Raw genomic sequence first — 23,111 nt, forward strand, 5'->3', positions numbered from 1 at the left:
ATATATATATATATATATATATATATTGGTTTTTCGAGACAGGGTTTCTCTGTGGCTTTGGAGCCTGTCCTGGAACTAGCTCTGTAGACCAGGCTGGTCTCGAACTCACAGAGATCCGCCTGCCTCTGCCTCCCGAGTGCTGGGATTAAAGGCGTGCGCCACCATCGCCCGGCTTGCCTTATTTATTTACATAAATTTACTCAAACTGGAGTTTCCTGTTCCCTAATGGGATTTGGGGAGGATCAGAATATTTTCTTGTATAGGAAGTAGGTTGGTCTAGGTACTGGGAGACTCAGAATTCTTTTAATCCAATTTCAAAATTTGTGTCGGTGCTGTGTCTCAGTGGCAGGACACTAACATTCCCAGCACGCACCAGGTCTTTGCTTATGGTTTGATATCCAACAAGAAAATACAAAAACTGTCTTACTAAAAGATAAATCTTTTCTAGACTTCTGTTTGTGTGGTTATACGTGCTCTCCAATTTAGTTCTGTGCTTGAAAAACAAAAAAAAATTATATTATATATATTATGTCATTTATATCAGGATGAATATAGGGATTTGTCTAGTTAATAAAAGGCAACTTTCCTTTAAGAAAAAACAGTGACATGATGACTGGGATTGGTGTGCTGTTAAACCCTCTCTCTCTCTCTCTCTCTCTCTCTCTGTGTGTGTGTATAATCATCAATATTTCTCACATTAATTATTATAAGTGCTTTATATTAAATATAAATACACATTAGCTACCTCTCCAAGGACTTATTTAACAATACATTTAAACAACTAAAGTTACATAGAGCATGGCGATTGTTTCAGCTCTAGAAAAAGCTAACATTCCTATTCCTGGTTTGTGCCATCTTACTCCACCCTCTTTTCTTCTGCTTCCCTACATTAAAGCAGCACTCACTCTACGAGAGCCCTGTGCACTGGGTCTGCCTGCTTTTAAGCCTGGCCCACGCTGGGTGTAGCTCTTGAAGTGAGCTTTAAAAAATTATTTTAAAGTGAGCTGGGGCGGTTGCCACAGCAACCTACCCTGAGATGAAGAAAGGATATAGATTAATCTACCCCTTAAGATTATTCAAGTGTACAGTATTTGTTCTTCAGCCAGAATACTTTCAACACAAATATAATTGAACATGAAAGTTTAGAAAAATCAGAGAAGCATGGTAAGATTTAAATTCTACAACACAAAACATATTTTAACCTCTTTGTAGTTGTCCTATGATGGTGTGTGTAACTGCCAGGAGACAGACTAGTTGTACTAGAGACTTGCAACGGTGGGCCTCGGATGCTGACATGCCTTAGGCAGCATGCTGATACTCTGAGGACAAGACTGGTCAACTGCATCACTGCCACGTGTGCCAATATTTTAAATACTTTAACATTCAGAAACTGGTGCTTTTACTTTTATGAAAAGTTTGTGGTAAAAGATAAACGTGACCACTCACCACCTACACCTTCTTTACTGCCACAGCCATTTGCCGTCCATGCTCCGCTTCATCTCCTTAGAGGTTACTTCACAGTTTTCAACTCTTTTTTGGCACCTTAAAAACGTATAAGTATAGAAAAAAAAAGTCATTTTCTTTAAAGCTGACATTAAAGTAGATTCAGGTAGTAGGTATGGTTTAAAAACTTCTAAAGTAATGAAACTTATTATTTTAAACTCAAATAATTTGCTAGAAAAGAATTTAAATGATCCACTGTGATACTGCCCATAATTTTTTAAAATAAAATGATGGCAAACTTCTAAATTTTACAAATTCTTTAGGACAGCTTTACCCAAGCAGACCATACAGTATGTGCACTGAGGGTCACGTAGGATCTGGTTTATCAGACAAGGGTTTGTTATATGCCTCTTCTCATAGACAGTGAGCCTATATTTATCTTCATGTCTGTACCTTTGATTTTATATCTGATGAAGAATCACAAGAACAAAAGTAAAATAAAAACCCACCATTTCTCATGATAACAAAATCTGTCAAACTGGGAGATACTTGTAATAACATCTAAGTTGGTGAAAAGGCTCATTCTAGGTGTTGCTTCAAGGGCCATGTCAAATGCTTTGAGATTACTGATGTGGGTTCAGGTCTGTGCATGAATTCTACAGCAACAATACCTTATTCTTCCAAGCTATGTTTAGCTATATGGTACTCTGTCTCAGACTAGCTTTCCATGACTGTGGTATACCAATGATTCTTTCCTTGGCTTCAGAACAGGAGCAGTCCCCCCAAAGGACCAACTATGACAAAGCAGATCACAAGGGCCTTTTCCCATGTATCTGAGCGTACAGTGAGGAGTCATTTAGAAAACTATTCTTCTGGGTTGCCATCACATGGTTTATTTTGATCATATCATGTCGGAGTCAGCCAGAGAAATGAAGAATTCGGCCAGGATTTGTTTGAGGGCTGTGCTCATTGAATTTGCGGCCTTCAAACCCAGGCCCACTATGCCTAAATCTCAACTCGTTCCGGTTCTCAGACAGTGCCAAGTTCTCTGGCTAGTCGCTCTCTCTCAGCTCTGTTCGACTGTAATGTATATTAAGTGGGGTTCATGATACACATATCTCCCAGGACCTCGCCACTCTACACTTCATGAAACAAAATCTGAAAGATACGCAGACAAACAAACACCCGAACTCTCTCTACAAAGTGAGATACATTTCTTCTATCAGTAAGTCCAAATAAGGCTTGCTAGGTAATTTGCTTCTAAGTATGTGGCTCATCCGAAAGAATCCACAGAGAGAGCTAAATTTAATGGGACTTTACGTTTACTCTCGCCATTGTTAGATGCTTATTGAAACACTGGTTCTACTCCATTTCTTGAAATATCACAAGAGACCTGAAATTTAAGGAGTGGGTATACACACTTCCCCTTTTAACCGTTTCTTCTAGAGTTTTCACTAGGTCTGTGCTCTTTGATTTTACGAGATCCTTAATAGAGGATGCAGTGAAAGTTTGGGGTTAAAAATTTCGCCCGGCATTTTGGTACCCAGTTCTTTGTTTGGGAAGCAGAGGGCTGGGATTCAGTCTGCCGCAGGGCCCCTTAAAGAGCAGACAGGGACGCCTCTGGTTTCAGCAGCTCACTCGGCTGAGTTATTGATTGCAGGGAGCAGCAATCCCTCTGGCTGATTTGTATTGAAAACGGACTCGCTGGCTGGGCGGACTGGAGAGGCGCAACAGCCGCAACACCACCCAGTTACCGCTTGGTCCTCCCCTCCGACTTGGCTTTCGCTCCTATCCGCTCTTTCCCCGCCGGTCGCTACTTCCTCCCACCCACTTTTCTCGTGGCCGATGGAGCTGAGGGGGTGGGGACTCTTTGCCCCGCGAGTTTCCAGAGCAGCCAGGCTGCTAGTGTGTGTGTGTGTGTGTGTGTGTGTGTGTGTGTGTGTGTGTGTGTGATGGTGGGGGTGGGGGTGCTCGAGTGTGCCACGTGAGTGCGCCACGGACTGGGCGTAGGAGGCCGGGCCCTCCGAGGGACCTGCTGGGCCTGGCTGCACAGGGGGTTGGGCGTGCTGTCTGTGCCCTGGACAGGAAGGGGTGTGCCGGTCTGCGTTCGGCTGAGAGGAGTTGTCTCGGCTAGGAGGAAAGAGACCGGTGGCTTGCTGATAAAGATGGGGTTTGATGGGCTCCGAGGAATGGAGGAGGGCGCCAAGACAGTGGGTGTGCTTTGGAAACGTGCGGTGGCGGCGCTGGTGGAGTTTCTCTGCTGGTCTGAATTTTAGTATCCCAAGAATATTTCTTCCAAGGAGCTGGAGATGAGCTCTGTCCGATCTCCACAGTCACCGGGGCTCAGCAAAAGGAGCCCACCACCCACAAAGAGCACAAAGTGCTGGCACAAGGTCGGCGTTTCTGGTTACTCGATGCACATCAAGCATTTTGCAATCCTGGGAGAGAAATAGGGGCTTTGGGCAGGTCCAACCTCCCTGTCCTATAGCGTACCGGATTTTTTTTTTTTTTTTTTTTTTTTTTTTAACAAATCTAATAGACCAATAAGAAAGGATCAGGGTCCAGAATTGGATTTAAACCCTAAGCACTCAGGATCTACAAAAGTATAACAAAACAAAACAAAAACTAAAAGCCAACCACTAACTTCAGTGGTTAAGCTACCCGTTTCTTGGCATAGTAAAGCTCACTAAGTAGAGAGAGAAGTGGGATGCTAAAGAAAATGAACAGTAAACGCAAACAAGAAAACTTCCTTTTCCTTGCACAACTTTCATGTGTTACCACTTGGAATCGGTGTTGGGATGTTCTGTCAAAACAACCGTTGGGAAATGGAGATTCTGGTGATGTTCTTTGTCTGTCTAGGGTGCTGTAAGTGTGGTAGGAAGAGCACATCAAAAACTTCGTAGCTCACTGTCTGTATACCTCTAAAGTGTAAACGTGTGTGTCCCCTTCTCGAGGACTGCTCTGAATAGGGTAGCTGCTAGACACGTGTGGCTTTTCAAGTTAATGAAAACTCAACATTATCCACATTTTAACTGCTTGATAGGCCCACATGCTCACTGGAAACTTTGAGGTAGGGATATATTTATGTTCACCACTACTACACGGAGTCATGCTGAGAGTACTGCAGTAAAGTTTTTGACTAGACTACAGGCTTTAAAAACGTTCCGTTTGCTGGACGGTGGTAGTGCATGCATTTAATCCCCGCACCTGGGAGGCAGAGACAGGCAAATCTCTGAGCTCGAGGCCAACCTGGTTTACGGAGGGAGTTCCAGAACAGCTAGGGCCACACAGAGAAATCCTGTCTCAAAAACAAACAAACAAAACAAAATATTTTGTGTTTGATACTAGCCAGATTTTAAGACATTCTGCATTTCTATTACATAGTTGTGCAAAAATAGTTTTCAAGTCTGATTTTTTTTTTGTTGTTGTTTTTTGTTTTTTGAGACAGGGTTTCTCTGTGGTTTTGGAGCCTGTCCTGGAACTAGCTCTTGTAGACCAGGCTGGTCTCGAACTCACAGAGGTCCGCCTGCCTCTGCCTCCCAAGTGCTGGGATTAAAGGTGTGCGCCACCACCACCCGGCTCAAGTCTGAATTTTAATGTCTTTTATGTTGAGAAAGATTCTGGGAAACACCTAACGCATACGTCGTTTTGTTGTTTCTCAGTAAGGAAGGGCAAGTCAACAACAGAGAGGCTAACCAAGTGATCCATATCTGTAAATTTAGAAAGACGCTTAAGTCTCTGATAGAGCCCAGGAATCTTGCTACTGGCTAGTACACCGTGTCTGGCTTGGCCCGGCAAACTGACTATACACAAAGGTGTCTTGACAGATTTTAAGCAGAATTATCCTTTTACAAGAGAGAATGCTTCTGAGCATTCATCCCTTAGAAAATTCCATTTAATACAGAATGAGCTGCATGAGGAATAATATTGTCTCCCAAACTTAAACCATATTACTGATATTATCAAACAAGCACATGATGCTTTTTCAAAGAGAGCAATTGGGATTTAACACTCTGCCTACTTGTACTTAAAACTTATGAAGAACTAGCATTATACTTTTAGAATAAGAGATAAGAAGGAATATTAAAGTCCAAGAAAAAGATGTTATCTGAGGTGAGACTTGCTAACAAAGTATAATCTTCCTCAAATTTGATAAGAAATTGAATTCACTGATTTCACAAGATAGGATTTGCTCAGAAATGTTAATGCCATAAACAGAATGAAATCACAAGTATTGCTACGTAGGGTGAGAAAATGAGCAGCAGGTGCTACGGCATTTTAGGCTGAGCATCACTTGGTGCTTGGGTAAGTTGTGAGATGACTTATTCTGCTGCACTTGCTCTCTACATTTTTTACTGTTAGTTGAGATTAGTTTTGATATTAATCCTGCCCACTAATGGTAATTAACCCTTAATAAAAGTGGTTTTTTTTTTGTTTGCATCAGCATATTCACAAATGGGAACTAATTTTACAATAATAATTCTTTTGAATGTTGGATTGATCCGCAGTCGAGTCATCATCTGTTTCTCTTGTCTATTTACCATTTGCTCATGTTTGAAAGAATTCTTCTCATGCTACTCGAAATCCAAGGCCCTACAAGAAATATCTCAGTTTTTTGTAGAAGAAGCAGAAGGCCTCAGCCTCCCTATAGATGGTGAGATCCCGAGGAGAGTATAGCCCCAAGCCAACTGCCAGTACCATAGGGGAATTGATCACATTTTGAGCTTGCTTATACATAAATTTTGAGTTTAATGTGATATTCTCCATATATTGCTGCTAGAAATGAGAATCCTCCATGCAATAAGCACCAGGAATGAGAAACAAATTGTGCAATTCAGTGTGAACAATTCCTTCTTCCGCAGGACTAAATTCCCTATTCACCCCCACTGTGGCTGTCATAGAGAAAGAAGTAGGTCATCAGAGACAAGAGGATTGATTCAGGATAAGAACAGGTCTTGAATTTTACCTCTGAAGAAGTGGAAATCTCTTTAGACATAAAATTCTGTTTTACTGGGTCACGTTGACTTTTTCACAGGTGTGTGGTCTCTAGGCTACTTTTAGCCCTCATGTGGACTGCTTTCTGCTTAGTCGCTGCCTGGCTGCTGAAAAGGCACTGGACACTCCAAGTCCATCCTCTCGTCACCTCAGCTGACCTTTGGAATGCAGTTGTCGGCCAAGAAGACATTGATATCCCCAGTCTCCTGCTCGCAGAATTCTTTAGGGCAGTGCCTGCTCAGATTGTCTCCTGATGTCATTCCAAATGTCCGATGGCCATCTATGGCAACTGGGCTGGGCTCAGGCCTCCTGGGAAAGGGGAACTCATGGAATGTTTGATCGAGCATTCTGTTCAAGAGGGACCTAGAGTCAGTGTTCTGTTGCATGTGTGGTAGATGTTACTACTGCATGATGGGGCAATGGAACATGAAAAAACAGAAGCCATACTCACTTTGGACTTTTGGTAAAGTCTGGAATGGACAATATTTATATAGATAAACAAGCTCAGGAACTTAAAGACTTTGTATGTGGTGTTCATCGTAACATTACTTCTTAAGATCACACAAAGGATCTAGAGAGGTGGGAATGGTGGTGATAAAATATAGTGTACTCTGTCTTTCTAAGTAATTTCCAATCATTGTTGTTCTATTTAAAGGAAAGCTTACATTATTTTAAAATACTTTATTTATAGTCTAAAAATTTAAGTTAAGCAGATTAAAATTATTTGTTAAGATGGAAAGAAATATACAAAAATATGTTTTCAATATATGATAATTCTATAAAGATTTAAAATAAGTACATCTATAATTATGCTAATATTCTTACTTTCCAAAAAGAAAGAAAATTCACCTTGTGTGGGGTGAAAATTTTCTAAATTATTTAGAATAGGGTGATAATGAAAACTAAAATAGAAACAAAATAAAGAAAATAAAACTTAAACCAGTGGTTAAAAGTAGTCTGCTTGTTGGATTAGTCATTGAGCCAAAGACCCAAACAAATGAACGTGATTGCTTATTACTTTGCTAAATTTATGTTTTACTTTTTAAAATCAATTGTATTTATAACCTAAGTGTAATACTTGTGATATATGCAAAATATCAGCATTCTTAGAATATATATACAAATAAGCATGTTCAAAGTATTTCATATTTCATGGTCACTTGCTAATTTTAAATTTGTAGTAATTATTTTATGAACATTATTCCTTTTATCCAAGCAACAGCTTCTTAAAGGGCTTTTGTTATTATCTCCATTTTATAGATATTAAAAACGAAAGCTCAGATGACTTTGTCTGTCCAGATAGCCCACAAACATCAAAGGACACAACATCAGACTTAATTCATTCCCAAAACTCTGTTCTTAGCTTTGATACACCTTTATAGTTGGACTCAGCAGGGAGTGATAAAATCATACAACTGGAATAAATTTCAGTAAATTATGTTTACTTGCCGGTTACCTACTTCACAGAGGTTATGCCAGGGCACTGGCCCCTCACAGATGTTTTTGCTCGATGCTATTAGATGTTGCCTTGGATATTTGCTTAGTAATTCTAAGAAGCATCTCGGTGTTGGGGAGTCTTTATTGTTAAGTCTGGACATTTTTTGTTAAAGGTAAATCCAAAGAAAACCCACAGAATCAAATAACCCGGGCTCACTGGGGCTCACAGAAACTGAACTGACAACCAGGGAGCCTGCAGGGCCATGACCTAGGCACATATGTTACAGATGTGTGTGGGGATTCTATCAGTGAGAACAGGGGCTATCTCTGTCTCTGTTACCTGAGATTGCGACCCTTTCCTCCTACCTTATTTCCTCACCCAGCCTTGATAGGAGACCATGTGCCTAGATTTACTGTGACTTGATATGACATGACGAGTTGATATCCACGGGAAGCCTACCCTTTTCTGAAGAGAAACAGAGGAGGAGTGGATGGGGGAGGAAGAAGGGAGGTGTGTCGGGGGGGGGACTAGGAAGAGAGGTAGGAAGGGAAACTACGGTTGGGATGTAAAAGTAAACAAACACAGAAATAAAAATCAAAAAGTAGTAAATCCAAACCATAGGTAGTAAACAAGGTGGAAACTAAGATTTGATTATTAAACCTGAAATATTTGATATTTGGACAATAAACAGACATTAACTACAGTTAGAAAATTATAGCTTCATGCACATTCCTGATAGAAATGCACAGCCTTTGGGGACAAAGCTTTGATGTGGGGCACCGGCAAAGTCTGAAAGTGTTTACAGGTCGGTGCTGCTGGTTAATGATTGCATATTATAGGACGTGTGCCAAAGGCAGAGAAAGGTAAGACTGTGGATTAGATCACAGGGTCCCGAAAAGAGGGCAGGACCCCCAACAGTCAGTTAGCTGAGAGAAGGATATGAAGTTATACTTCTGCCTAGCCTATAGGAAATCCTCAGCAAAGTACACACTTTTTTATTTGTTTCAAACGATCCTGTTCCACAAGTCCCTGAAAAGCACATTGCTATCAGTTACTTAATGGTATTTTAAAGCAGGTATTCTTTTCTCTCATTTCATACTTCAAAAAAGTTATTTTATAATTAAATATGTAAAGTAAATCATATCTATGCTACTATGTTGAGGAAAATTAACATGTATTATACCAAGATACTTTATACTTTCTGGAGTATATTTGTCAGTGTTCTGGAGGAATTAATTTTCACAGAGAGTTTTCATTTGTATTCATACTGGATTTTATTAGATATTTGGAAGTGATGGTATTTGTCTAGAGTAAGGATCCATGATTATATACTTTGGTTATCTCAGAAATCTTGTAAATTGCTTATTGTTTATTAACATTTAAACTTATGAGTCTGAGCCTAAGTACATAGGATGAGTGACTGTTCATCAGTCTATGCTTTGGTCTCTCTAGGAGTCAGGGATCTCACCTGTGTGCAGGCAGCTTTGCGGTGCCACTGAGACTTGTCTTCCCCTAACGTCCTTCCCTTCATCTACCTTCCACTTGCCCTTCTTTCACCTTGGCTCACCAGCAGCAATTTGAAAATCAATAACAGCTCCTCCATGAGTGCCTCTATTTCCTCTCGGCCTTCTACTGATGTGACTTACAAGGTCCTTTCATCCTGCAGCATCCCCTTAAGCCCCAGAATTCTCACAGATTGCCTTTTATGAGAGTCTGCTGCTTCCCCGCCTTATCCACGACATCCCCTCGATGTGTACTACCTCTTTAAGTGAATATTTTTAAACTTTTAAGAGGAAAAAAAAATGTTTCGTTATTTTTTTTTCCTTTTTAATGTAAACGAGTCTCTAGCAGAGTCCATAAGTTTCCTGCTGTGTTTCTAGAGGTGTTTTTAGGGCAAGCTTTCTGTATGCCTCAAGTTCCACCCACTGCCAGCCACTTAATTGTACACACAGAAGTAAGGGAAAGTGCATGGGAAGGCTGGCTCTGACTTGAAGAAATTTTATTGCTTCTGAAAATGTTGGGTTGGAAGATGAGTTCTTTGTCAGTTCTTTGAAAATTCAAGGGTTTCCCCCCATATTCTGCAAATTCCCCTACCTGTTGCTTTGGCCTCATTTTATCTTGGCGTATGAGTTTGACACCAATTGAACAAATATTCGTGCCTCTTGTGCCTTAGCGTCTATGTTATCATTCAGCTTACTTCATGTGCATTCCTATATATTAAAAGCTACCAGAAGTAAAATTATAATTTGCTCAGTAATGTCTTGGAGGGATTTTAAGAATCCTCTATAAGATAGTATGTATTTCTTCTTGAATGAAGAACATGGTGTTTGGGAGTATTTTGGGATCAGAGGACAAAGTTTGTGCTACCTTTTCCCTATCTCCTCTATAAAAATTACAAATATCTTTCTATATCAGAAGAGGAAGCAAGAACATATACTTTGCAACCTTGTATGCTCACACACCTGTAACTACAGAGAGCTATGTCATATGAATGGGTTTTGTAGCAATAGCAATACTCATCTTTCTGAAGAATTTCAGAAAAGCAAGGGGATGTTTGAAGAAAAAGTTTCTGAGTACTACATGAGAAACTTTTTGCAACTTTCTTGTTCCTTTTGATGTCTTTAGCAATAGATGGTCAACTGATAATTTCCATATTTTCTACCTTTTCTTCTCTTTCCACCCTCTCCCACTTCCTCCCTTTGATCCTTCTTACTCCATCCTTCATTTTCTGTTGCAGATCCCTTTTCAGTTGTCTATACAATAAAGTTGTTCTCATGTTAACAGCTAATCATTTTTTTTTCTGTGTAAAATCAGATGTTTCTTTTAGAACTGTGGGATACTACTACTAGCAATTTTTTTCATTATTTCAAAAATCACCACAGAATAAATTGCCATTACAAAGAGCTTAAAAGTTATAAATAAAAATTTTACACATAAATCATATAAATTATATGATTATTTTTGTTATTCATAACTATACTGATGATTCGCAATGAACAAAAACCATGCTTGTGAAACTATTGTCTGCGAAAGATTTATATTCACCATCCATCCACTCCTAACTCAATTTCCCATAGCTGTGAGAGTCGGGTCTGTGTAGCCTAGGGCTATAAAACAGCTCACCCAGAGGAAAATTAAGCCTGTAGTTTCTCCAGATCAGCAATGATTAACTGAATATGCTTATGGTTAGTGGATGTATACTTAGAGTAATCACTGTCTACCCTATTTTCCCAAAAGAACTTTCTTGAAGAATCAGCAGAAGTCACTTGGTCATACTTAATTCTGTATTATTTAGGATCGTGAGTAAGACCAAGGCTTTGCTAACTTGGGGGACAGTTATCATTTGCCAATTCAAATAAAAAAGGTGAGTCAACTACTTAAGCACTATATGCTTAACTTATTAGACAATGATTAAAAAACAAAAGTTATGTTTGTAGCTATAGCCATTTGTTCCTGTTGGCCTCTAAGTACATGGGATCACCATGCATGATTTTCTTGCTGCTTTGGAACATGAGAACTAACATTGCATTAGAGAAGGTTAAGAGGATAATGACCAGCTCAGATGACAGTTTTGTTCAAGGGCCTCAGAATCAGCAAGGGTTGAAATTTGACTATCTGAACCAATCATAGTCCATGAGTCCACTCTCTCAGGAAACTGCCTTTTAGAATTTACTTAATCTTCCTTCCTTCCTTCCTTCCTTCCTTCCTTCCTTCCTTCCTTCCTTCCTTCCTTCCTTCCTTCCTTCCTTCCTTCCTTCCTTCCTTCTTTCCTTCCTTCCTTCCTCCCTTCCCTTTTAAAAGCACAAAACTTGAGACAGAGTCTCATTGTGTAGCCCTGGCTGGGCTGGAACTTGCTGTAGAGCAGAGTGCCCTCGTACACTGACAGAGGTCTGTCTCAGCCTCCAGGGTGCTGGGTTTGTACCTGGGAACTGTTGTGTCTAGTTCAGGAATCTTCATTTTAAAAGTCTCCTCAAAAAATCAGGTATGATGGGATTTGCCTATAATCCAAGCATTTGGAAGGCTGAGCCAAGAGTATTACTTGGAGTTTGAGGCCAGTCAGGACTGCTTAGCAAGAGCCTGCCTCAAAACACCCAGTTTGGTTCAAACTGTAAACAAGTAAAAAGACATCCTACACATACAATGCTTGCTGTAAACTGCTCACCAAGAAGCCAATGAAGCAGCACAGGAACCTCATTTTCTTTCTTTCTATCTATGTATCTACAAATGTGTGGACCTATGTATCTACAAATGTGTGGATCTATGTATCTACAAATGTGTGGACCTATGTATCTACAAATGTGTGGACCTATGTATTTACAAATGTGTGGATCTAAGTATCTAGTTGCTATTTTCTGAAACATAATCACTTCATTTCCCCTCTTCTTTTTCTCCCACCAGCCTTCCCATGGATCCCTTTCTCAAATTCATAGCCTCTTTTTCTTTAATTATTGTTGCATGCATATGTACACACACATGTGCAGCATGCACACATGAACACACACACGTGCACATATGCGTGCACACACACACATCACCTTTCTAAATATCACCTGTCCCACATCTGTATGATGTGACTTGTATGCATGTTTTCAAGGCTGACCTCTTGGTATCAAATGGAGATCCAATTTATTTAGGGTTCACTCTATTTTTTAGTATAACCGAATGAAAACCCTAATCTTTTCTTGAATGGAAAACGGGGCCCTCAAAAAATGTGAAGTGGGCATCTAATTTAGGGATATTTAACATTACTCATGAGCAGCACACAGGTGTTGGCTACTGTCAGTTTCTTTTTTCCTAAAAATAAGATGAACACTTGTTTCCAGTGACTTTAGTACACAGGGTCTCTCAGTAAAACGACTTTCAGACTCTCTTATGACTAAGTAATTAACTCTGCCTGTCCAGAAACCACAAAAGACCTTCAGAACATCACCAACTTCTGCAACAGGTGGGTCATCAATCTTCCTCCATACGTATGGCTGCCATTAATCTCTCCAACCTCCCTCCATATCTAACTGTGCCATTAGTTTCTCATAAGTTCAGACATCTTTAGTACTTCAGAATGGGACTTCTTTGATGCCCCTGTTTCTTGCTGCAATATCTTTTTCTTTGTTTTTGTCTTACAAAACAAGCATATGTTCACTTACGGCATTTATGTATCATAAATATTTTTTAATTTAAATTGTTCCTTCTATTTCATGAAACTGAAAATATTAAATATCCATTGGATTTCCATCCAATTTAGCTGTGAGCATACACACTGAAGTTCAGAGCTCCATGTAGTAATGTGATGTTGAGGATGTGAACTGTCACGTTATGTAAAAAGGGCACCCTCGTAGGTGCTTTACTCAGTAATATGCTCTGCAGAATGATTTCATTTTGCCCTTTAACGTCGCAGCTCAATGCTGGTCTGGGATTTCCTTTATTAGGAGTACTTACATGGAGAAGACAGGACATGCCACTGTAGCTAAGATTTCCACAATGGCCCATAGTCCTTTTGGGACACCTCCCGTGAAGCCTAGAGAATACTCTCCTGGTTAGCTGTAAGTTCTTTCCTTGGGGTTTGTGTGTAACTAACCCTAAAGCCCTAATCCATTTAGTTGTGTCACAGAGATTAAGTGACTTCTTTTCAGTCACAAAAGTACATAGCAGTGAAACAGAGTCGAGGACTCTGATCTTGCACTTCCGTCCTGGTGTTCTTTGAACCATATTCATCAGGCTCTAGAGAGAAATACTTGTTATCCTTTCGAAGCAGACAAGGGACAATTCACTTCCGTAAAAACTGCTTTGAGATAAAAGATGCAATTTTGTGTATTTTCTTTCGATACCCCGGTTTTCAACAGTAGCTTCAAATGGATGTTTGCAGAATAATTTTTTTTGCAATTGATTTGTATGCTGTTATTGCATATTGTCAAATGATCTGTTGATTAACGTAATAAAACAAGCAAATAACATTTAAAAATTTATATATATATATATAATTTATAAAGATATAAAATTTAGTTTAAATGGCACCATTTGTCACAGAACTATTGATTACTCTAAAACAATCCTTTGAAGAGAAATAGTAGCCACCATTTTTATCCATATCTTATATCTATATTTTACATTTCACCCCAATTTTGTTTTTGTAATTTGTCTGTCTATATGTCAAAGCTCCACTTCCTACCTGTGAATACTGGTTTACAGTTCAAGGATAAGATACATTCCTTAAAATCAGAAAGTATTGTTTAACTTAAATGATTTCCTTTCTAGAGGGCAGAAAATGAATATTTGTTTGAAAATTTAGATTTTTAAATCTTGATTGGGCCAGTTTCTTGTACGGGATTATCAACAAATATATCAATAGTAGTTGATATAATCGATACTATTTAACTTGATGTCAAATACTTACATTAATAAGATGTTATTGAATAGTATGACCTCGGAGATTGCGATGATGAAGCCATTGATCTACACTATGGTTTGTTAATTAGCACTCACACACACATGTTAGTTAACTGTTGAGTCAGTTTTTTAGTATACTGCATTGTGTACTATACATATGCTTATATTATGGTATATTTAGTATTTTTAATTCTTCTCCAGTCTTTCAGAAAGACCAGACTAAACTTTTGATTTCTATATTAATTTTCTAAAGCCTATGATTGTGCTTTTAAAAATTCTGTTATTTCAAATACATTGGTATTTCTAGTTTGCGAATCCATTTGAATGATGAAAAGATCCTAAAAGAGCTCAAAATGGGCATGTTTCAATGCGTTAATGTTCTTAATGCTTTTACAGCATATTGTACTATACTTTGGATATATATATATATATATATATATATATATATATATATATATATATATACACACACATTCCTGTATAGATATTTCTACTTACTGAAAAAGGCTTAGAAAGTAGCTATACTCACGCAACTTTCCCATGTGATTCTTTTTGTTTGGTAATTTGATTGTCCACATTTTTGAAGTCAGAGAAAACTGAACATGGAACTGAGAGACAAGTCCAAATTTGTGTTCGTTTACTCACACTGAGACTGAGTTAGTTTCAATTCTATTATTTTATGGAATTTCTTTAAAATGAGAAATTGGAGCTTCAAAGTCTTCCTTTTGTGACTTTTATGAACTTCTTGAGCTCAAAAGGAATGTGATTTAAAGAGAGACACCTATCTTTGATAGAGGGATTGCATTGCCTGAGTGCTTAGTGTTTCGATTGGTGTGTACACACCTCTGAAAGTTCCTTGAAGGAAATGAACTCTCTCCACACGTGAAACATGTATAGACATGAAGAGAAATTAGGAAAGTAAGAAGGAATTGAAAATAAACCTGTGATGGAAGCAGACTGCTAGGCAGAGGGGTGATCCTCTTTTATTTGTCCTGTCTGTAGTCCAGGTATTCGGATTTGCAAACTTCCTGGCACCAGGTATTATCAACAGGGATGAGTAATATGCCATTTTTATCTTTATTGAGTTACATCTGGCCCACGGACAAATGACAGCTGTAGGTCAGTTGTCTGGTCAATGAGGAGATACGTATAAAGCTGCCAACATATTTTTTGTTTCTTTAAATACTTACAAGTAAACTCTTACTTAAATAGATGGTCGGTCACCATGCAGTTTACTAATTATTGTTAATTACTGGAAGAATCAGTATCTTTCTCATAAATACAGAAAATGAACTAAAAGCCTTTTGAGTAGCCACTCAAACAGGTGAATGATGAATTTTCCACCACTGAAAGAATTACCTTTACACTATGAAGATGTATTTCAAGGAATCCCTGCATAGGGCAGGTATGTGTCACTGCCCTATGTCACTGCCATTTTAATCCAAAATTTGTCGCTAAGGTTTGCTAAAGGAACTGATTCAGATAGATGAAAACAGTTAGCAAGTTTTTTTTTTTTTTTTTTTTTTTTTTTTTTTTGTGACCTAGTGTTGAAGATTTGTTAGGAAGGACACACATATCACTGCATGGTAATAGGGATGTATGGCTCCTGATAATTCAAAGAAAACATGGAATTTTCAAAGCTTGAATTCCTGACACAATGGAAATGATAAGTTTTAGATTTTTGGATAGTCAGACTCTATCTAACATTTTTTTTTTTCAAATAGCTTGAACTACCCATAGAAAGTCATAAACAGTAGTTTGGCAAGAAGTTTTTGTTTCTTTATTCCTGTTTGAGTGTTTGTTAATGCCAATGGGGTAAATTTATCCAATTGCAATGCACACGAAAACTTATTAAGTGTAATTCTGAAGCAGACCTACGTGGTTTATGAGTTGTAATAGTTTCCACCTTCAAAATCAAGTGCTTTGGTTCTTTAAGGACATAGCATTTAACAAACCAGGAAAATGACCTCTTTTCACATGTCTCCTTTAAGAGGCTGGGAAGATTTTTAAAAATTTAATGGATTTGGTGAGTCCTGTGTCAGAATCAGCAACAAACTATGACAAAGCCCCTGTGGCAGCAGCTCACAAAACACTGTCCACCTAAATAAAAATATGCTGCGATAACCAGAAGAACAATCCATATGCAATACTTGATAATTAAAGTAAACTTGGGTTTTAATTTCTAAAAAAATATGTATTCAAGAAATGTTTTTAGGTGAGTCTATTTTTTTTAAGTATTTGGTTTTTTTGGTTATATAGACCATTTTTTTTGGTAATTTAAAACTATTTTTCATATTTTTAAAGGGAAACCATGCCTGTTTAAAACGTATTTATAAGTTTATATCATGTCCAAACCACATTTGATTTAAAAATGTTTTAGATAAGATAATCATTAACAAAAGCCAGATTTTATATTTTTCCCACTTTACAAATATGTATTAAACATGTAGATTGGAAATTATTTGTGGCACCATCAGAATAAAACATTTACTTCATAGTCTTAGTAATTTATATTTGTAGAAGCTTTTCTCTTCTTAAGTACCAATCCTACCCCCCACAGCCCAGAAAATTGATTTTAATGCATAATAATTTATAGCATTCTTGATCAATGTATGCTGTTGTGTCTTTTACATTCATTAGCCCATGTTGCTTGTGAATATGGAATTTACTTATTAAAATGGTTTCATATGTTTGCTATGTATAGTCCCTAGCTTTGAGCTCCTTCCTTGCTTAAATAAATGTTTTCAATTTGCTATAATACAACAATTTGTAGAGAAATGCTGTGAAGCATAGTTAAAAGAATGAGTCCTTGAAATAGAATCACTTTTTAAAAATATGTCCTAACATGTGGTCTCATTTTTCCTTCTTTTGCATTAATTAAAATCCTGTTCTGAAAAAATATTTTTACCCAACTTTTGAATTCACAAAATAAAAAAATACCAAAATATATAAATGTTCTAATTTTGGAAATAAATGATGTAAAACTCTCTTTATTATTCTCTTGATCCTAAAGATTTTATTCTTATAAAAAGCCTTCTAAAATAATGAAAAATGTTGTTCCTTTTAATTATTAATTTTTCTGTTCACTTAGTTGATTTTACTGCATATTAAATAAAACTAGCTCTATATTCCAATCATATTCCTATGATATGCACACATTTAAATAATAACACATGGGAGTTTTTGAGAAGAACATGTACCATTTCACAATTTGATTATGGAAAATTTTTTGAAAACTTACATTTTATTCAAAGAAGATTATGAGAAGTAGATTAAAGCGAAACTAAATTGCTTATGGTGTAGCCTCACGTAGCATGTGTGATGTACTCGCTGTCTTCACACATTCAGAATAGTAATCAGAGAGAAATATTGAAACTATAAATTATTCTTTTACAAATTATCATTTTATAATTTCAAAAATCATCAAATGTTAAAAGCTGTTTATGTGCACCAAGCAAACCTACAGTCAGGTAGTTGGGTCTGACTGCACAGCTCTCATCAGCTTTGTGAACACAGGTACCTTAGCAGTGTCTCCTCTAAGATAACAGAACCAACTTTTAGAGATTAAAAAAATTATATTTTGGCAATCAAAACTCACCAGTGCCGTTCTGCTTCCCCAGGAAGTTGTGCCCTTCAGCACCTGCTGAGGGCTTTGTTGTCCAAACTCTGGCAGGTAAAAAAATTCCTGTAGAATAAAGCCAGACCAGCTGGCTTTGAAGAGAAACCCCCCAGTTTGGGCTGTGTTTGCCTCCTCTCCTTTTCTATGAAGACGGAGGCTTTGCCCCCTTGATCGTCAAGCGGTGAGATGCGTGATCCCTCTGCACAAGTGTCTGGCAGGCCCAAGTGCACCTGTTCATGTCACTCTGGGGTAAATTTAGCTGTAAAGGTATCATTGACAACCAGACCTTTGTCAGTGCTGGCAAAAGAACACAGAACTGCGCTCCCCCACCGCAACCTTCTACACTGTTAGTTCCAGTGGAAAATATCCAATCGGAAGTCTATCCAAAATCATTCCTAAAAAATGAAATTGCTTTCATATGGTATACAAAAAATTAACTTTCCTCATTTCACACAGGCTTTAAAATTACATTTCCAAGAATAATCTTGGAACAAGACAAGGTTTTGTTCAATTAATTGTGGCTGGAAAGGTTTTAATGGAAACATAGCACACGCTTACTTCACTTCAGGTTATTAAGCTGTGCTAAGCACTATAGTTGCCGTTCTTTACCACAGGTCATTTTCTCTCTTCAGTCCAAAGAAATATTAGAAGGTTCGAACTTATCACATAGGCAGGATTAGTCACCCTCCCGAGTTAGAAAGCAAGCGGCCCCAGGAGACTTGGAGTCAAGCTAGATAAATGGTCATGGCAGTTAAAGGACTGAGAACCAAGGATGTCACCATACCACTTCGAATGGAAACTCATGCCTATAGACACCCTTCATGTGTGAAGTTCACTATGGCTGCAGTTCTTTCCTGATTAGTTAAGGTAAGGACATTTATCGTTTGTTGGAAGGTAAATTTCTAGACTCATTTCTGTCTCAGGGCTTAGAGTAAATCCCGCTGTAAGGAAAAGACAGGCAGTGCTCACAGATTTATTTGGCACAAACATAACAGTCCAGCTGTAGGAAGCACGCTAAGGAGGAGCATGTTTGGACAAACCCTTCGGAGCTTCCACTTTGACAATCATGATTTATTTAGTGCCCTTAACGGGAGTTGGGCAAAGTATCTGTTTTACCCTTATTGCTGTTTACAAGGCTTGGGTGTGATGATAAAAAAAAAATCTGGGTCAAAATAAAAAATGCTTTGTAAAATAAACAAGGTTCCTATTTACTTACTATGTATAAACAGCCACTCAACAAGCCTCATTTCTCTGCAGGGCACCACTTTCAGATAAAACATAGACCTGAATGGCATCATCCAGTATCCAAGGAAACCATCTAAGTACCTCTCTCACTGTGTACTTCTCTTATTCAGAGTTTAAAAGCTAGCTGAGTACTGAATAAGTGAGTGTTTTTATTTAATAATTATACGGGTAGGACTTTTTAGGAGCTTGCTAAAAAGAAACAGGTCCTTGATTGTTCTGTGCGTCATAACAAACCCCTTATGTTTCCTCATATTTCATAAAATTATGTGTTTAGCCCCAACCTCTCCATCAGTTCTCATTCTGACGTACAACACAGCTCCTCAGAATCTTAATGAGCTGCATTGCCAACTTCTCCATGACCCGTTAGCGTTTGTTAAGCCATGTTTCAAAGGCCTTGTGTCAGGAGCAGTTACCAAAGTGGAGTGAAACATTCTTAAATTTTCAAAATGAAGAAAGTTTGCAGCAGTGTTTTGCTGGTGAATGCTGTTTATTTGGCTTCAGTCTTGGTTGAGAAATGAGCAAGTGAACAAAATGAGGTTATGTATTTAACTCCACCAAAGAATCTTGAAAGTAAGCTCAATTTCTAAGAAACAGCTACCTATTTGGAGAAATGTTGAAAAGTTAGTATGTCTCTATTTCCCTTCTCTACCGTCCCTCCCTCGTTCCCTCCTCCTTGCCTCTCTCCTTCCTTTTCCTCCAGTGCCCCCACCGTCCTCTCTTTCTTTGCAAATATGTCTGTCGATAATGTAGTGTGCTAATTTCTTAAGGGCTGTGAAATCTAATGGGGAAATTTATTTCCCCAATAATAAGCACATTGTTAGTCTGGAGAAAGAGTCATTACTAAAATACCTGAAAAGAAGATGAAACTTCTACTAACCATTTCTTTGTATGGGTTTCAGTCTCTTAAAAATTGTGGGTATCTATATTTAAAATAGCCACCAAAATTAAAACGAGTACTATCTGTTTTTAAAATAATATTGTTTTTAATATGACATAACTATACAACTATACTCTGATATTTTAGTTATATTTATGTATATATAATTATATATAATATTATACATTACAATTTTCATGAAAATACTTAGAATTTAAAATAAAATGTAATTATAGAATCTGTTATCTTATAGATCGACTGTATGTAATTCTTCAAATACAGATATGCTATTTTTTATTCAAGGCTTTCAGGAGTTCCATTTAAATGCACCCATTTTAGCTCTTACGGTTGAGTTTTCCACACTATTTTCATGGTGGTGTTCAGTTTATCATGAAATTATATCAAAATATACTCTTTATACATTTTTATATTTTTATCTTTTTAAATGTAACAAAATTCACCTTTCTGAATTAAGAAACGAAAACAGTTATGTTAGCATAATGAAGTTGCTGGAATTTTGAAGAAACCTAAAGAATTTTGAACCTATGAAATAACTTTGATGTTAGTTTTTTGTTCTAGTGAAAAAAAATTCACAAGTGCAAAGTCTGAGGTCAGAAGTGTTGATGTCTGAAACAGAAATTCTAGCTGCAGAATAAGCTTGTATAAAGTGTGAGGCAGAAAAAGTTAGCCTAGATCATTGTGGTGAACAAACCATTGAAGACTGGCTGAGGAGAGGGAATGTTTCATTTTCTAGAAAAGAAGGAATGTTTTGAGATTCATTCACAGACAGAGAAGAGAAAAGGCCCTGACATTAAGATGGTATGCATGCAGTTTTAACGTATGTGTTCCTAGACTTCTATATTAATGTCAAGGAGACTTAGAGAAAGATAGCCCACATTTCACAGTTTCTGTCCATCGGCAGTGATCTCGCTAATGTGAACTAATGCTGTTCAATAGAAATTTCAGCAATGCTTCAAATCCTTTGTATCTTCACTTTTAATACTGTGACCATCGGTGACTTCTGGCTATGGAACAGAGGAAGCAAATTTTGCATGTATTTTATTGCAATTGCAGAGTCCACATGACTAGCAGCTATCATATTGGACAGTACAGTTCTAGTTCATGTCACATGAAATGCATTGCCAACTACCAGAAACCATAAGAAAAACCATTAATGAGTAACAGAGAAATGTACTCTGAAATTTATTTAATTGAACTTTAAGAAATATTATCAGGTGATTGATTAAAGAAATACCCCTTTGCAAAGATTTTAAATCTTTGGTAGTCTGTCGTATAACACTATTTCTTCCATTTACTTAAGCATTTAGATCAGCACTACAGTGAAACTTCTTTATAACATTTACCACAGATGAATGTTTTTAATATTGTTGATGGAAAGGCATTGTAATAATCCTTTTAAGCCTGGGTAGCAGATTTTAAAGTGACCGTTATGAACACTATTATACCAGAAAGATACTCTAATAAACGTTCTAGCTACGGTGATAAATATTTGGAGAAGTTCAGTTACAATTTCTGCAATACATCCCGTACAAAGAATTTGATATATGTAACCAGTCTACAAAGATACTGACCGCCTAGCTCCTCCATAGCTGATTCTGCTCTCAAACCATGCATCAAGGTTTAAATCTCCATGGCCTTTTGGGCATATAGTGAAAGTGATACAATATATGATATTATATGATATACAATATGATATTGTAAGTAATACAATATATGATATGTGCGCATGTTTGTGGGGATCCAAAGCCTTGACTTTGTCTTCCTTGACTTTTTCCACTTCACTTCCTGAGGCTGGACAATTGGCAAATGAAGATGGTCAGTTATGACAAGTCTGGGTCAACAGTGTGCCAGGAGTCTTATTTCTGCCTCTAGATGACAGTGGGGCTGCCTTGCATCCTGACATTTAAGTACGTTCCAGGGATCCAAACTTTGGACCTCATTTTTGCTGCACAAGCATTCTATTCATTAAGTCACTTCCCCTACCCCAAAACATTTGTGAATATTTCCAAAGATCTTTCTCCCTAGCTCAATACTCAAACTAAAATGTGTGAGTTGAAAGTGAGGGTAATACCAAAAAACTATCAAGAATGGAAAATTGACTCTGCTTAGTTTCGTAGCTTTCAAGTACCAAACATAAATTTCCTCTTATTGAGTAGGCCTTGAGTTTAACTAGAGATTTGTTGGTTTCAACCAAGGTATACTAATGTACCCTTGGAATTATCATGTCATTCTAGTCAAGTGGTTCATAATTATGATGATTGGGGAATGCTCTTGGTTGATTCACTACTTTGAAAGCCTGAATGATGCTTCTGATACCAAGAAATACATTCTTCATGTAGAAGAAATTAAGGTCAATGCTAACTCGTGGTTTCAGCATCATACCTGAAATTTATTTTGTATTTAGCAGCAGAATTTTAATTCAAGCTGATGACATATTGGTATTTGATTCAATAGTGAGTTAAATTTCTTATAAGGTAAACTAAGAGAAATTGCATTAATATAACAAAGAAGAAAAGTCCAATGGTACTTAGGGATGTGGTTTAGTGGTAAGTAGCTTATTTAACTTGAAACTAAGCAGAGCTGATTAAGTCTTGGATAATGAAGAAAAACCTACAAACCACTACTTTACTAAAACAAGATAATCATAATCCCTCACTATATTCTAAACATTTGTCTTTTTATCTACAGATACATATATCTCCCACTTCTCATCAAAAACCTTATTTTTGCCATACATAGAGACCACTAGAGCAAACTAGAAAAAATCAAATTGTAAAACTGTTGAACTCAGTCACAGCTAATATCTACAGTACAATCCCTACACCTAGGCTTTGGGGAGTATTGTGGAAGAGGAACTAGAAAGATTGTATGAGGCAGGGGATCAGGTAGCTTACTATGAGAACACAGTTTTCTAATGTCAGAATCTACACCCATAAAGTCTCACCAACACGTTTACCTCAGCATGTGCTGAACACATATTTCAATATTACACATGATGAAGTAAATAGAGTGGGGGAAAACACCATGATGTCAAAACCCTACACTAAGAACTATAGGCAACTAAGGAACACTGAGAGTGAAAGAAATAG

General features: G+C 37.5%; 1 protein-coding gene and 1 long non-coding RNA gene across 9 annotated transcripts in view; one reads left to right on the forward strand and one right to left on the reverse strand.

The window, feature by feature from the left end:
* The window catches only part of Mef2c (myocyte enhancer factor 2C), a 170,097-nt gene extending 152,038 nt beyond the window's left edge, over positions 1-18,059 (reverse strand). For 3 of the 8 annotated variants that reach the window (XM_057790153.1, XM_057790157.1, XM_057790151.1), the window contains exons 1-2: positions 17,859-18,055; positions 1,447-1,542 (exon numbers count right to left, since the gene is read on the reverse strand). The gene's annotated coding sequence lies outside the window, so the exon portion shown is untranslated. Of the gene's footprint in view, positions 1-1,446; positions 1,543-17,858 lie in introns of all 8 variants that reach the window. The other 5 variants (XM_057790158.1, XM_057790162.1, XM_057790161.1 and 2 more) reach the window with 4 other exon arrangements.
* Positions 18,060-18,641: 582 nt separating this feature from the next.
* Positions 18,642-23,111, forward strand: part of LOC130887532 (uncharacterized) — a 62,513-nt gene continuing 58,043 nt past the window's right edge. The window contains exon 1 of the long non-coding RNA XR_009058376.1: positions 18,642-18,746. This is a non-coding gene — a long non-coding RNA (uncharacterized LOC130887532). The remainder of the gene's footprint in view (positions 18,747-23,111) is intronic.

Source organism: Chionomys nivalis, chromosome 15 (assembly GCF_950005125.1).
Source record: "Chionomys nivalis chromosome 15, mChiNiv1.1, whole genome shotgun sequence".
Classification (NCBI taxonomy): domain Eukaryota; kingdom Metazoa; phylum Chordata; class Mammalia; order Rodentia; family Cricetidae; genus Chionomys; species Chionomys nivalis.